The sequence below is a fragment of the Miniopterus schreibersii genome, assembly GCF_964146895.1.
Source record: "Miniopterus schreibersii genome assembly, chromosome: 13".
In the NCBI taxonomy this organism is placed as follows: domain Eukaryota; kingdom Metazoa; phylum Chordata; class Mammalia; order Chiroptera; family Miniopteridae; genus Miniopterus; species Miniopterus schreibersii.
This window is the reverse complement of record NC_138113.1, coordinates 31099983-31114774: the sequence shown is the minus strand read 5'-3', so window position 1 is coordinate 31114774 and position 14792 is coordinate 31099983. Positions and strand designations below refer to the sequence as shown.

The 14792-nt window shown below is 41.1% G+C and overlaps 1 long non-coding RNA gene across 6 annotated transcripts in view; it reads right to left on the bottom strand.

Moving 5' to 3' along the window:
* The window catches only part of LOC308566451, a 527240-nt gene that overhangs the window by 315940 nt on the left and 196508 nt on the right, over positions 1-14792 (bottom strand). For all 6 annotated transcript variants that reach the window (XR_014000156.1, XR_014000157.1, XR_014000158.1 and 3 more), the window contains exon 2: positions 6014-6075. This is a non-coding gene — a long non-coding RNA (uncharacterized lncRNA). The remainder of the gene's footprint in view (positions 1-6013; positions 6076-14792) is intronic.

Genomic DNA, 14792 nt, shown 5'->3' with positions numbered 1-14792 from the left:
AGATTTACCTTCAAGAAAGTAAATCACTTTTATATAAGTCACTTCTCTAGGCACATTCCAATTCTAAGGTCCATGTTGCCTTTCAATCCTTTGGAGATGTGTAGCCTTTGCCAGTTGTTCTCAAACTCAACTAATTACCAGACTTATCTCGGGAGCTTCATAAAATGCAGATCCCTGGGTCCCAACCTTTGGGATTCTTATTCAGTACAATTTGGGTGGAGCAATGGGTACTCCCTATGGAATATTTGGCAAAAAAACAAAACAAGCAAACAAACAAAAAGCCATGAAAAAGCAGAGAGAAAACCTATCATCAATAAAGCCTCCGTCCATGATCCATCTTTTTATTCATGCATATCTTTTTATCTGTGAATGTAAAATTTCTCAAGTCAATAATATTTTCAATAACTATGATGGGGAGAGTCAGTTTATAAAAATTTAAATGAAAAAGAAATACATGCTTATGGCTAAAAATCAACACACTATGTAATAACGCAAGCAAGAACACGAAAGAATGCTTTTGCTAGCCCCTCTATACAGATGTCTCTATAGTCTTCACAGTTTTACTACCGGGGGGAGGGGGGGTATGGGCAGGATTGTGTCCCAACCACTTCAACCTGCTTCAATGAAGTTTTCTCCTCATTGGCTCACTGTGTAGTCCTCACTCAGCCAGCCTTGCCATTTTTTAAAGAGGGAATTGCTCCATATGTAGCTGTAGACGCAGTGTGTCCGTGGGAGGAGGTGAGTTCACGATCTTCCTACATACATCACCATGTGGAGTCTGTCACCCTTCATGTATTTGCTTTTAATGTATTTGTGTATGTGTTTTACATAACCCAAATTGGACTTCACATACTGTTCTGTGAGTTGACATTTTCACTTCATGCTATTCTGATTTATATCCAGATCTATCTAAAACTATCTACATTTCTTATTATTTCTAATGGCTATCTAGTATTCCATGGCATAAATAATCATAAATATTTTAGCCTTTCCTTAGTTTTACTATTGTCCCTAACTAATTAGTTTTACAAAACAAAAAAAAATGTTTCTATGGACATCCTTATACTATATACCATTTACATGTAAGTGGTTTTTTACAGTATAGATTCCTAGAAATGGAATTTCTGTATCAATGATATATGAACTTAAAAATTTAATAGATACTGAAAAATTGTCCTTCCAAAGGCTATATAATTTTCCACTCTCACCTACATAAAGTGGAAGAAGGCCCATTTCTCCACAAGCCATTGATGTTAAATATTTTTCATAATTTAAAATGTTACCAATCTAATGTATTTTTAAAATCTTATTTTTAATTTTCATCCTCAGCTTCATTTTATGTTTATAAGGCATTTTCATGTCTTCTAGGAACTGCTTGTATTGTGTGATTTACCTTTTTCTCTGATTTCTAAAAGCTCTCTCTACTTGACTTTCAACTTTGTATAATGCAAATATATAGACATTTTTTGGTCTGTTCCTTAGAACGATCTTTGTCAACTAAAATTTATTTTTAAAAATCACATCTCGTGTTAGTTTTATGGTTTTTAAAGTTCAGATTTTTAATACTTGTGGAATTTATTTTTATGTACAATATGAAAATATCTATTTTTTAAAACTCCTCCAAATGATTCTTATTACCATCCAAATACAGCAACCACTGTCATAGAGTGCAATGGAGCCCAAACGCCTGGGTTTGAATCCCAGCAATCCTTTTAACTGCTCTGTTCATCTGTAAACTTGAGATAACACACCCATCTCACGGGATTACAGAGAGATTAAATGAAATAAGAACTATATAGAGCTTCGTGTAGTGTCTCCTACAGAGAAAATGTCCAATAAACATTAACAGTGTCATCTGCATTATTACTTAGCTCAAACACCTTGCTTTTGTATGCAGTTCAAAGTATTCCCCTATTTCCCAAATTTCTCTCAAAAGGAAGGGCTGTGTCTTGATTTAGATTTTCATGAAACAACCTCCTTTATGGAGCCCAGGGTCCCTTAAGCAAATGCCACTTTAAAACGTTAGATACATTTATTTCCTTGGTCACCAGACTATTTCTACAGTAGTTGAGCCTGAGGGCCTTAAGAGCAAAGTGCGGGCTGATGCAAGTTGATTACAGCACAGCATTCTGAGTGTTGCTGGCAACACTTAGCTTAATCAAAGAATGAGTTTGGCACTTAGCGACACATTTTTAAAAGATGTGTGGGCAACTTCTGTCTGGCAGCCCAGCTCTGACTTTCCAGTGGCCCCTGAGGTGTCTGGGACTCCTACACTCAGAGTCACTGTCTCCAGTAGACAAAGGGAAAGCCTGGTGGCCCTTCCCTCTGAGAGACCAGAGGACAAAGCCCTGGTCAGTGCCCCTCAACTGCACAAGCTGAGATTGGCCAGGGGATAAAAAAGCTGGGTTCCTAGGGACCCTCGGACTCTCAGAAAACCCCAGCCCCTCTTTCACACTGTACTTCTGGCTCATTACTCTATATTTTGACTAAGGATCTCTGGGTCTTTGGAGGACAGGAAGTGACATTAAGTCCTTTTTGGGCTTTGTCCATGCATTGTGAGTCCGACCAACTCTGTATCAAAACCCACTTAAATTTTTTTTTTAAGGAACCTGCTCCTAGCTCTACCTCTAAAAGCAGGAAATAAGTCTGTAATAGAGACAATTCAGGAAAGTATTACATTTTGTCCAGCACTAGTATACAGTGGGCATTATATAAGTATCTATGGGTATTATAATTATTAGATAAAAAATATTTATCGAGCACTATCTTGAAGTCAGCTAGGGCTGCCATAACAAAATATCATAGACTGGGTGGCTTAATGAACAGAAATTTGTTTTTCACAGTACTGGAGGCTGGGAAATCCAAGACCAAGGTGCAGATGGATTCTGCATCTGGTGAGGACCCATTTCCTGACTTGTAGAGAGCCACCTGCCAGCTGCGTCCTCACATGGCCTTTCCTCAGTGGTGCTCCTCTCTCTTCCTCCTGTTATAATGGCACTAATCCTATCATTTGAGTCTCAATCAAATCTAAAGGGAATTACTTCCCAAAGGCCCCGCCTCCTAATACCGTCACTTTGAGGGGTTAGGGCTTCAGCGTATGGATTTGGACAGAACATAAGCATTTAGCCCATAATAAGCTTCTGTATAGGCCACTAGTAACTGCAAGAGGTTCTATTGTTGTTTTAAATACATGATTAAAGTGGGAGTCTTAAGGACACAAAAATAATCTTAGGCCTGGGGAAAATAACTAAATATCCCAATTTTCATAACGAAGATTCGCAGGTATTCTCTCTCTCTCTCCTATTAACATCTCCTACACTGTCCTTACTGTGATTGGCCTGCCTTTCCCACAGCCGATAGGTGCGCTGATTAGCTAAGAATACATCTGAATATAGAGACATGAGTCAACGGGAGGGACAGCATGAGCTCTAACAGGAAAGCTTCTCCTTATGTTTAGATTATTTATTGGCTGAGCAGGACATGTAGCAAGAAATCAACTAATTTCTGCTCCTTGTGGTTTACCCACTGGCATTACCTCATCCCAGCAATGTCTCCTCTTCTGCCATCAGTCAACCACCACCTGAGCTGCAAGGCTCTGGCCACCACAGCCCGCCCCGCCCCCGAGCTGCGGGAGGCCGGGCTCAGCCGGGGAGTCGGCAGCCTCAGGCCTGCTCGGAAGAGCCTTTCCTCGCCTTCTCTGGGTCCTCAGGACCTCAACCCTTCCCGAGCGAGCTGCCTCTTTCTTTCTTTTCTCTGGACGCAAACGCAAACTGGCAGATAATGCAAAGACATAAGCATAATTCAGATGTAAAGCAGCATCTACTACTAGGCGGCGTGTGCCCGCGTGTGAGTCGCGTCGGCCGCACCAGGTCGGGCCGCAGGGCAGGGGTTCCCCAGGGAAGGTACCCTCCAGGCCGGCGGCGAAGGCCTCGCTCCCCACCCTCCAGTTACTTCCTTTAAACCGCCCTGCCGGGCTCTCGGGCAGGGCGCCCCCGGCCCGCGGCTAACCTGCCCGGACAGCCAGCCTCCCCGCACAGCCAGCCTCCCCGCGCGGGCCGGGGCGCAGGGCCGGGGCGCTGGGCCGGGGCCAGGGCGAGAGGCGCGCGCGGTGCGCGGCTCCGGGCAGAGGGGAGGGCGGGCCAGCTGTGCAGCTCCCAGGGGCCTCACCGCGCGCCGCCTCCTGGGAGGAGAGGACGAAATCGGTTTCAAAACCACGTGTGTGTGAGTGTGTGTGTGTGTGTGTGTATGAATGTGTGTGAGTGTTGGTGTGTTTGAGTGTGTGTATGAATGTGTGTGTGTTGGGTGTGTGTTTGTGTGTATGTGTGTGTATGTGTGTGTTTGAGTGTGAATGTAAGTGCATGTTTGTGTTAGTGTATGTATGAATGTGTTCGTATGTGAGTGTGTAAATGTGTGAATGTGTGCGTGTTTGTGTGTGTGTGTAAATGTGTGTGTGATTGTGTGTGACTGGGTGGCTGTGACTGTGTGTGAATTTGTGTTTGTGTGTGACTGTATGTGTGAATGTGTGAATGTGTGTGAATGTGTGTGTGACTGTGACTGTGCATGACTGTGCGTGTGTAAATGTGTGTGATTGTGTGTGAGACTGTGACTGTGTGTGTGAATGTAAGTGTGTGTGCCTGTGTGAGAATGTGTGATTGTGTAAATGTGTGTGCGTGACTGTAACTGTGTGGCTGTGTGTGAATGTGTGTGAATGTGTGTGAATGTGTGTGTAAATGTTTGTGTGTGATTGTGTGTGTAAATGTGTGTGGCTGTGTGTGGCTGTGTGTGTGACTGTGTGTGTCACTGTGTGGCTGTGACTGTGTGTGACTGTGTGTGACTGTGTGGCTGTGACTGTGTGGCTGTGACTGTGTGTGACTGTGTGTGTGTGACTGTGTGCCTGACTGTGTGTGACTGTGACTGTGTGTGACTGTGTGTGTGTGTGACTCTGTGTGACTGTGTGACTGCGTGTGACTGCGTGTGACTGCGTGTGTGTGACTGCGTGTGTGTGACTGTGTGTGTGACTCTGTGTGACTGTGTGTGTGACTGTGTGTGTGTGTGACTGCGTGTGTGTGACTGCGTGTGTGACTGCGTGTGACTGTGTGAGTGTGTGTGTGACTGTGTGTGTGTGAGTATCCCCCACAGCAGAAACGCTGACGTCCCTGACTCCGCTAGAGCGGGAGGAGCCCCGCAGCTCAGAGAACAGTCCAGCGGGCGGGCGGGAAGGGCACCCGCAGCAGCCCCCTCACCGCGCCTCTCACCAGCCGCCTCCCGCACCCTCCTGGGTGCGGGCCAGGAACAGACCCCGCGCCCGAGGCCCGCGCGCTGCTGAGGGTGTGGCCAGACCTCGCGGTGCAGAATGCCGCCTCTGGAAGGAGCCGTGGGCCCCGTCACAGCATCACACGGGTTCCTCCCCCGCCCTGCTTCACGCGACTCCACGGCGGGCTGGCCCCGCCGCCCGCAAACCGCACCGGCCGCCCGCAGGCAGCCCCGTCACCTGGGCGAAATCCCTTTGAAAGCAAATCGGCTTTAGACGATAATTTCAATCCGAACTCGTCTCCGTGCGTGTGCGCCCGAGCGAGCCCCGAGCGCGGGAACCCTGGCGCCTCCGCCCGCGCTCCCGGCCTCGCCCCGCGCTCCCGGCCTCGCCCCGCATGGTCCCTGCGCGGTGCCCCGCGCGCCAGGACGCCCCTGCCCGGGCAGCGGGCTGTTTGCGGGCGCGCTCGCCCTCGGGCGCACTGTCAGCTTCACGCATAATTCAAAATCCCCTGCGCGGCCTGCACTTCTGCCCTGTCCCGCGCATCCGCAAGTAAAGATAAGAGGGAGCATTTCCAAAGCGGGCAACCCTAAGGGTTCCTGACGTTAACAGGGTCCCCCCACCCGCCCCCACGCCGCCCGGAACGCGGTGCCCCCGCAGGTCACGCACGCCCCGCGAAGCTGGGCGCTGAGAAAGCAATCCAGAGGCGGCCCAGAAGCTTACACTGAGAGGGAGAAAGAGGGAAAAAATCACAATTATTACCTTTAGAGTCACAGTCTAGACTGGCAGCCAGGTGTTTTCAGCCAAGCAATAGTTTCAAATCTCTGCAATTCAGAAAAAGAAAACCCAGATTTAGAATGTGTTGTGGGGTTGTTTCCCCCAGTGGGGCAGGTTAAAGGGGCGAGTGAGTGGGAAGAAAGGGGCAGATGGAAGAGGCTTCTTAACATGTTGGAGGGAAGGAGAAAAGAAAAAGCCCCCCCCCCAAAAAAAAGAAAGGGTGGGAAGGACCAAAGGGAAAGAGACAGTGAAGGGCTAGGGTTTCACATCGACCGCGGGACAGGACCGGGAGAGCAAGGCAGGACTTGGCCAAGAGAGGGCTTCAAGATCAACTGTATTAGAAGGTTAATTCAGTCAAAATCAATTCAGCAAAAGTGGCTCAAGTGATTTTTTCCCCATACCGAATTGACTGCCTTCTGATTGAATTGATTAAATTAACTAGTTATTTTTAATGATGTGTGAAAAGAGAAAATGAGTGCATAAGCCCACTTGCAAATACACAGATCCAGGTAATGCTCTGATTCGAACACACTAACAATCTGGCAAGCATTAAAAAAATACAAATACCTACATACACAGAGGTTTGTATGCATATGCATGTGTGTGTGGCAATGCTGAATGCTGTCAAAAAGCGTCATGGATGTCCCCCAGAATATTCATAAGCATACTATGTACATACATACATATATACTTATATAATACATATTCAGAGTTTTGTTCTTTCTAGGGTCCAAATATTAATTCTTGGAAAGCAGTTTATCCTTGATGGAGTTGCTGTGCTGTAAAAATGCACCAGCATCATTCGTAAAAACCATCTTTAAAAGCAGGGCCACCTCCCCCTAATGCACTTCTGTCAAAGTCAGGGCATGATACTAAAAATCATAAGGTCACCGATACTGTTTGGACTTATTACTAAATATGGAATTCTAGTAGATGCTTTTTACATGCATTTTGAGTCTACCAAGCAATAATTCCTCCTTTTTTTTATATAAACATAAAGACATGAATTATTAAAAAATTAAAGACATTTAGAATGATGGTCCTCCATACGCAAAGTATTTATTTCAACTTTCATCATTCATAGTTTATTGCATTGATTTTTTTTCATCAGTTTACTTAGTATTAGGCTTCCACTGAACTCATCAATAAGAAATGAGTTTTGTAACTTTCAAATCCACTATATTATTTTAGCTTTTATTTGTAGTGAATTTTTCTTCTCTCCATGGTATTGCTGCAATAAGTCAGTCATTATTTCTTTATGTTTTCCCTTCTATCTTTAGTATTTCATTTCCCTTTACAGCACATCTTGTGATCACAAAGAAAACAGAGACACTTATTTCTTTTAACAGTTGAAATTGCTGCGAGTGATTTAGCTGTCATTTAATTTGATTCCTCTCTTCTGTCTGTGGAGAAATATGTTTAATGTACTGGAAATTATGTTAATAAGAAAAAGCATTATCTCATTTAATGAAATAAATATACAAATATTTCAAAATAAAATAAAGAGGCAATCTTCACTGAGAAAAATGTCTCTTATGGTTTGCATAAAATAAACAAATGAGAAAACAAAATCATGAATACATTGAAACACTGACAAAAATTACGCCTACATTCAAAAGGGGAGGGGAGGCTTGGTAACTGAATTACCCACAAGTTAATCAAATGTCTTTTGGAAAAATATGGGGCGCATATTAAGAATCAAGTTGTTAATCTTACATCTCCAATTACCTCCAGAAAAATCATTTTAATTTGTTTAGAATGGACACTGGCATGTTGAAAAGTTTTCTTTGTAATTTTTCTGTGCTATTTCAATTGGTCTTTCAATGACTGCTATGGCTTGAATTAATAATTATCAGCAATCTCATTGAAAATATGACCCAACCCATATAACTACAAGAAAGGTTAGAATTCCTTTGATTTTTGCTAATCAAAACAGTCAATGAACTCATTCCAAAGCTTTTATATATTAAAATTTATTTAATGTACAAAAAGGTTAAATAAATATTGTTAGTGATTTGAGCAAAACTTGAAGCAATTATGTAATAAAAGCGTGACCACGGTAACAGAAACACATAATTAGCAATTTAATTACTGGCATGAAGACAAGCTAAAGATGTCAATAAAAAAAAAAAATCTTTAGTGACAAGCCGATTTTATTCTCTTTATTGCAATTTGTGAGAAATATTCACCACCTGATAAATAAAACCATTTTTATACAAAATACCTACCCTACCAGATAGTGAAAAAAAAAAAACTTTAAAATATTTCTGATTTCATATCTTTACATAGTGAACCACTGTAGTTTCTCCCTCTTAGATTAGCACTTTCTCTTCTCTGAAAATACTGTATTTCAAGCCAGCAAGTAAAGACCATTATGTTTTTTAAAATGAGTTAAAGTAGCAGCTGTTCTTTGTTTCAATTTCATTCTTTTCCAGCTTCAATAATGTCTGACAGAAGTGCTTCCCTATATATGACATTCCAAATATCCTATCTTTTCTCATCTCCTAAATTTCAGCTCAGAAACACACCTAATCCATGGATTGTTTTAAAAGGAGATAAACGCCAACTCTAGTAGAAATAGTCAGGCTGTTTGGGGCATTCCTCTGGGTCTTTCACAATTTCTTTTTCTGCCCCATCTCTGTATATAGAGTTATCGGTGGGAGGTGAAAGAGAGAAACGAGTACGTTTGGTTTATTGTGATATGGTCCACTTGTATTTTTTTCATCACAATCCCAAGTTTCAGATTTTTAAACAGTGCTGAACTAATCTTAAAGTGTTGGGGATGAATGCTCACTACCTTCTATGTCGCTGATATTTAACCAGCAGTAGAAAACAGATAGCTCAAGATAGAACCATATTGAAGGAAGTTTTCCATCTTGCGATGAAAAGTGAATCATCCTGGCTGGTGTTCAATAACCACTTGTACAAGCCCAGTGCATGGAGTGAAATCATGAAAGCCAGACTTGCTAAGAAGTTTGGTCTATAAATAAACTTGAAGCATGATGGAATATACTTAAAAATAAACTCCAGCCACTAGAAACTTAATAAATAACTCCTAATAACATCGCCTTTTGTAATTAATCTACTGATTCTAATCATTTTGACATACACTTCCCACCAGATACCCTAACTAAATATTCAAGTTTTGAGAGAAGGGTATATAATACAAACTCAAGGTTGCTAAGGAAATTGAAAATGTTCTTAAAAGCATATTTTACTTGGCTATAATTTGATAAATGTGAAGAAGGCAAATAATTGGGAGATGACTTTTTGGAACCTTGTTGCTAATATACTAGAATCATTCATTTCTTACATATATTTGGGTTAGAGGTTGTTCACTTTCATATAAAGTTCCCTTTCCCAGAAGCTTTTGATCACTGTTTACTATATATCACCATCAGCTTCTAAGTTTCTGTTTCAGCCAGAATCACAAACTTATTTCGATTTTACATCTGGAATTACCTAGGCTTGAAATGATCTTTCCTTCTATACTTTTGTGGTCCAGATACAAGTTGTCCTAAATAAGCATGTTAATCTACAAACCTACATTAAAAATTCTCCCATATTACTATTGTGGAGGGTGGTTAAGCAATGGGACCCGCCTTTAAGAAGCTCAAAGTCTAGCCCAGCCGGGCGTGGCTCAATGGTTGAGCATCAACCTATAATCCCGGGGATCGAGGTTCGATTCCTGGTCAGGGCACTTGCCCGGGGTTTTGGGCTTGATCCCCAGCAGGGGGCCCGCAGGAGGCAGCTGATCAATGACTCTCTCATCACTGATGTTTCTATCTCTCTCTCTCTTCCTCTCCCTTCCTCTCTCTGAAATCAATAAAGACATGTTAAAAAAAAAAAAAAAAAAGCTCAAAGTCTAGTTAAGAAGATGGTGTGCCCAAAGGCAATGGTTGCCTTATAATTCAAGTGTAGTGATGATAAATGCCAAACGGATACCACAATAAACACAGGAAAGTTCATAGGATAAAGAGGGTAGACCCCTTTGCAAGCAGATACTACAGGGAGAGATTTATAAAGATTTCAAATTCAACATCTCATTTGAACTTATGAGGTAAACAGCCTCTTGTATAGGTGAAGAAACAGAGATTCAAAAAGGTTAAATAATTTATCTAAACAAAAATGTATTACAATAAGGACAAAAGCATAGTCCTGTGGATCCTGCGGTCCAGGCATGAAGAGAGCATTGGAGATGAAGGAAAGATCAAGGGGGTGTGTGCAGCAGAGAGGGAGGGAGGAGGTCCCTAAAACCTGCAGGACAAATGCCATGTGATCGAGCTTCTCTGGGTTTCTTGCCTTTAATTGTTCCAAGAATGAAATTTGTATGGCATATATCAGGGAAAGTTTATCATTCAACCACTGTAACTTACCCCAGAGATACAATGAAAGAAAGAAAAAAGGAATACTCTTATAATAGTAATCCACCAGAAACTCTAACTTTCCCCAACCAAACCCCGTCTGAACTTCTCAGCTTTGTAAACCATTAACTTTCATTACACTTTTATCCAGGGAGAGCTGAACACTGCTCTCTGAACAATAACAGCAACAACAAAACACAAAACAACACCTAAATTCACATCCATGTAAAGTGTGAAATGAAAAAGGAAAAATAATATTTTATCATTCTGGGAAGCCAAAACACTTTAAATAAGTTTTCTTCTTTATCACAGTACCTTGTATCCTTGTATTGTTACAAATGCATTGATATTGTCCATTAACTATTTAGGGACATTAAATATTGTTTTTGTTGAGATTCTTCTCTTGAAAAATTCCCCCCAAAATGTGCTGCTAATTAATAGCATGATTATTTGCCACACACAAAAAAATTGTTCAATGAACTTTTAGTGAATAAATTGTAAGGCACCTTACCGGGGAGGTGAGGAAAAGAGGGGAGCGGGAAGAGAAAAGAAAGTGAGAGGAACGACCTATCGGAAAATACAAAGGTGTAGTGTCCAAACCACAAATCTTCATGAGTTAATATGGCTTCAGTTTTCTTTTCTTAATAAGAATCTTTTTGTTTCCATGGGATATTTCTTGAAAATAATTTCTTCTAATATTCAATCTGTCTCCCTGTTTTCCGATAACCAATCCTCTCTTCCTACCATGTAGTATTTTAACAAATTTATGCTCAGAATATCTTGCTTGTGCAATGGGATGGGGTGATTGCTTGTAACACTTCATAGAGGTGTCAAAGGGAATATTAAAACACAACAGTAGTGTTCTCAAACTTGAGCAAGCTCAGTCTGGAGAGCCTGGTGAACATACAGGGTCCTGGGCCTCACATCCACATCTTGGACTCAGTAAATCTGAGGACAGGCTGGGAATCCCATTTCAGCAAGCATCTAATTGCTAAATGGGTGACTCTGGTATCGGTGTCTGCAGACTGGACCTTGAAAACCACTGCTCCAGTGAACTCAAAGTTTTTGGACCATTTTACCTGTGATTCATAATATCCTTTCTACCAAGCTCCTTTTCTAGCCTAGAGAACTGGGTTATGATAGGTTTGACTGTTTTTAAATTACACACAAGGAGTCACCAAATTCCTTGCTCTAAAACAATGATGCCTCTCTTGAAATATACTCCTTTATGGAGGGAGAACATCATCAGCCATCAGAAAAAAAAAAAAAAATGCCATGAGTGTTATGTTACTGTCCTTGAAATATAGCCACCAACTTCCCCTAAATAGGATCATGCCATTTGGGAGATTAGACTTGGGTCTCAGATCAGTTTTGAGAATGGACTCTCATCATTTACAGTGATGCACTGAAAAATTAAGTAACCTTTGCCTAAATAAACAATTACCTAGGTGTATTTGTTGCTGACTTATTTTCCCTAGAAGTAATAGAGAAACACTCAGGAAAAGATATTTCACTTTCATTTGGGATAAGTCAATCCCTCCTCCCCGTCATGTAAGATACATATTTGTGCATCCACAAGGATGAGCCAAAACTCAGTTTCTCTTATTTCTAGTACTTTTTTAACATAAACATTTGAGACCACTAAAACCCAAGCAGCAATGATGAAAATGAAAGAGGCAGACCTTAACACATTCAAATGTAAAGACAAATTAATATTAGATGCTTCTCGAAAACACTCTCTCTGGAACAAGTAAAATTCAGCTGAAACACAAAGGACTTGCATACTCGTAGGTTGTGTGAAAAAAGGTGCCGAGGAAAAAGGTGCTTTTTTTTTTTTTTTTTAATTGAATGTAATCCAACAAAGATTTGGCAGGCTACATATTTAAAAGGTTGGGAATGCTTGCAGAAATTGATTCATTCACACTGTTGTGAATCATTTAGCACACACTTCAGAGAGAGTTCAGCATCTTCGTCTCTGCCTCCCACTTCCTAAGAAAGGCTGTTAATCAAAATGAAGACTCACAGATGCAGCCTTGGGAATGGGACAAAGACATGAGAATGAGGCACATCCCGGAGAACCAGTTTCCTCCTCTACGGACAGCTTGGATCTTTCTTTTTTCTTTGAGGGTGGAAGGTTTAGTGCTGCAGTGTCACATAAATTAATGTTAGATTATCAGAGTGGGATCGTTATTACAATTACATAAAGCCAGAAGCAAGTCCTGTATTTAGGAAACGCTTTTGAGTGTGCCTGAGTCAAAAAGTACACTGCCCGTTTCACTTAAACACAGATTGCCTCCAAACTGTAGGACTACAAAGGAGCACATTATAAATTATCTGAGTGAAATGATTAAAAGCATCTCTATTTGTAAAAAACACCTTGTGATTATAAAAGAAAATTAAATGTCTTTCTTTTAAATTTTTATACATCATTTTAATGCATTTTTAAAATAATAAGTAAAGCAATTCAGTGGTGGACTTTAGACCAGGGCATTAGAGACAGACCATGTAAAAACTGCAGTTCACACACACACACACACACACACACACACACACACACACAGCTAATAACTTAATAAGGCCAATAAAACTTGCCAGGTTTATTTTATTTGGAGAGTACCAGTAAATTCACTAGTACTTTAGCAATAAAAGATGATAAATTGTCAGTTCAGTAAAATATGCAAGTGCTATTGTAAATGGTTAGGGTTTATAAATGATGTTTTCAAATAATTAAAATAACAAAAAAAATTATAGTTAAAGAAAATACACAGAGTAAATATGTATTTACTTTCTAGGAAATAGACAAAAGCAAATGTAGAGTTTTGTGAGACCAAAGTAGGATGAGCCATAGCAGTGGATGGGATTATGTGAAGAGCACCGACCACACCCACACAGGATTCCCCATTCACTACACCGTGACCACTACGCACAATGTTAAGCTCTCGGGTATGTGCCCTGTCCCCAAAAAGGTCTTCTCCCACAATTATTGCAATATAATTATGATCTTATTCATGTAAGTATTTTTTAATATATATATATATTTTTTTATTGATTTCAGAGAGAGGGAGAGAGAGAGAGAAACATCAATGATGAGAAAGAGCCATTGACCGGCTGCCTCCCGCACGCCCCCTGCTGGAGATCAAGCCCACAACCCGGGCATGTGCCCTGACTGGGAATCAAACCGTGACCTCCTGGTTCATGGGTCGATGCTCTGCCACTGAGCCACACGGGCCAGGCTTATGTAAGTATTAACATCATAGTCATCTAGGAAAAGTAACAGGAAGGGGAAGTGAGCAGAAGGAATTACTTTTTCAAGTGTTTGTGGTAATAGAGAACTCACAACCCAAATAACAGCCCATTTAAAGGTCACTTACATTTGTTTTTAAGACGCATAATATACCTACTTATAGACATTTTAACCTATCCCTCCGGTAGACAAACAAAAGTAGTAAAATACAAACTTACTGCTTTGTCATTTGGCCTGAAGCAGAAAATGTGATTCTTAATTCTTTATCATAAAACACTTACTTCCTGCCTTCAAGATGCTGGTATGTTATACTTTTAATTTAACTCTCAGAGCCACCATATCCCTATCACCATTTGGCAAATGATGGTGAGGGAAGAGAGTGGGTGAGTAACTTGCCTGGCTCGGTGTGTCAACACCTGCCTTACCAGTGCCTGTGCTATATCAAAGGTGGAAGGTGGGGGAGGGAGGGGAGGGAGGAGAGGGGGAGACATCCAGGGCAGTCCTGGTTTCATATTCATAACCCTTGGTCAGAGCTTCTGTTCTCAAGCCCCGGTAAAGTCTTATTCTCTGTGGAAGTAGGTTACAGAAAGAAACGTGATAACATGGAATCTCTTTCCCTCTATGTGTATAATTTTCATTCATGTAGGAGCGGCAATTTGTGACTAGAGATCCTAATGCTGAAAAAGTGACTCCTATAGATTCAGGAGGAACTTGCATGTTGTTTGATTTTTAACAGTGGTTCTCAACTGTGGCTGCACAATTAGAATTACCTGGGGAGCTTTTTAAAAAAAGTTTGTAAGCAATAAAATGGGAATAATAGTGTGTTACGTATCAAAGCTGAAGAATTAAATTAGAAGGCTTTTCCCTATCCCTTCCAGATATACAGGGTGTCCCCCAAAAATGTACACACACTTTAACAGCTGATAGCTCAATTTTGAAAATGAAATGTTTTTTAATAAACACGGCCTTTATAATTATTCAAAGTCTGTGTATATATTTTGAGGGGACACCCTATAGATTGACCTGAAGCTCAAGGCACTTGTTTTTGCATCTCAGAGGAGGGAAAGTGGGAGATAAGCACACAAATGAAAGGATATTATTAGCACCAATTCTTAAAAAAAAAAAAAAATCAAAGTTCTCTACTTAGATGGGAACA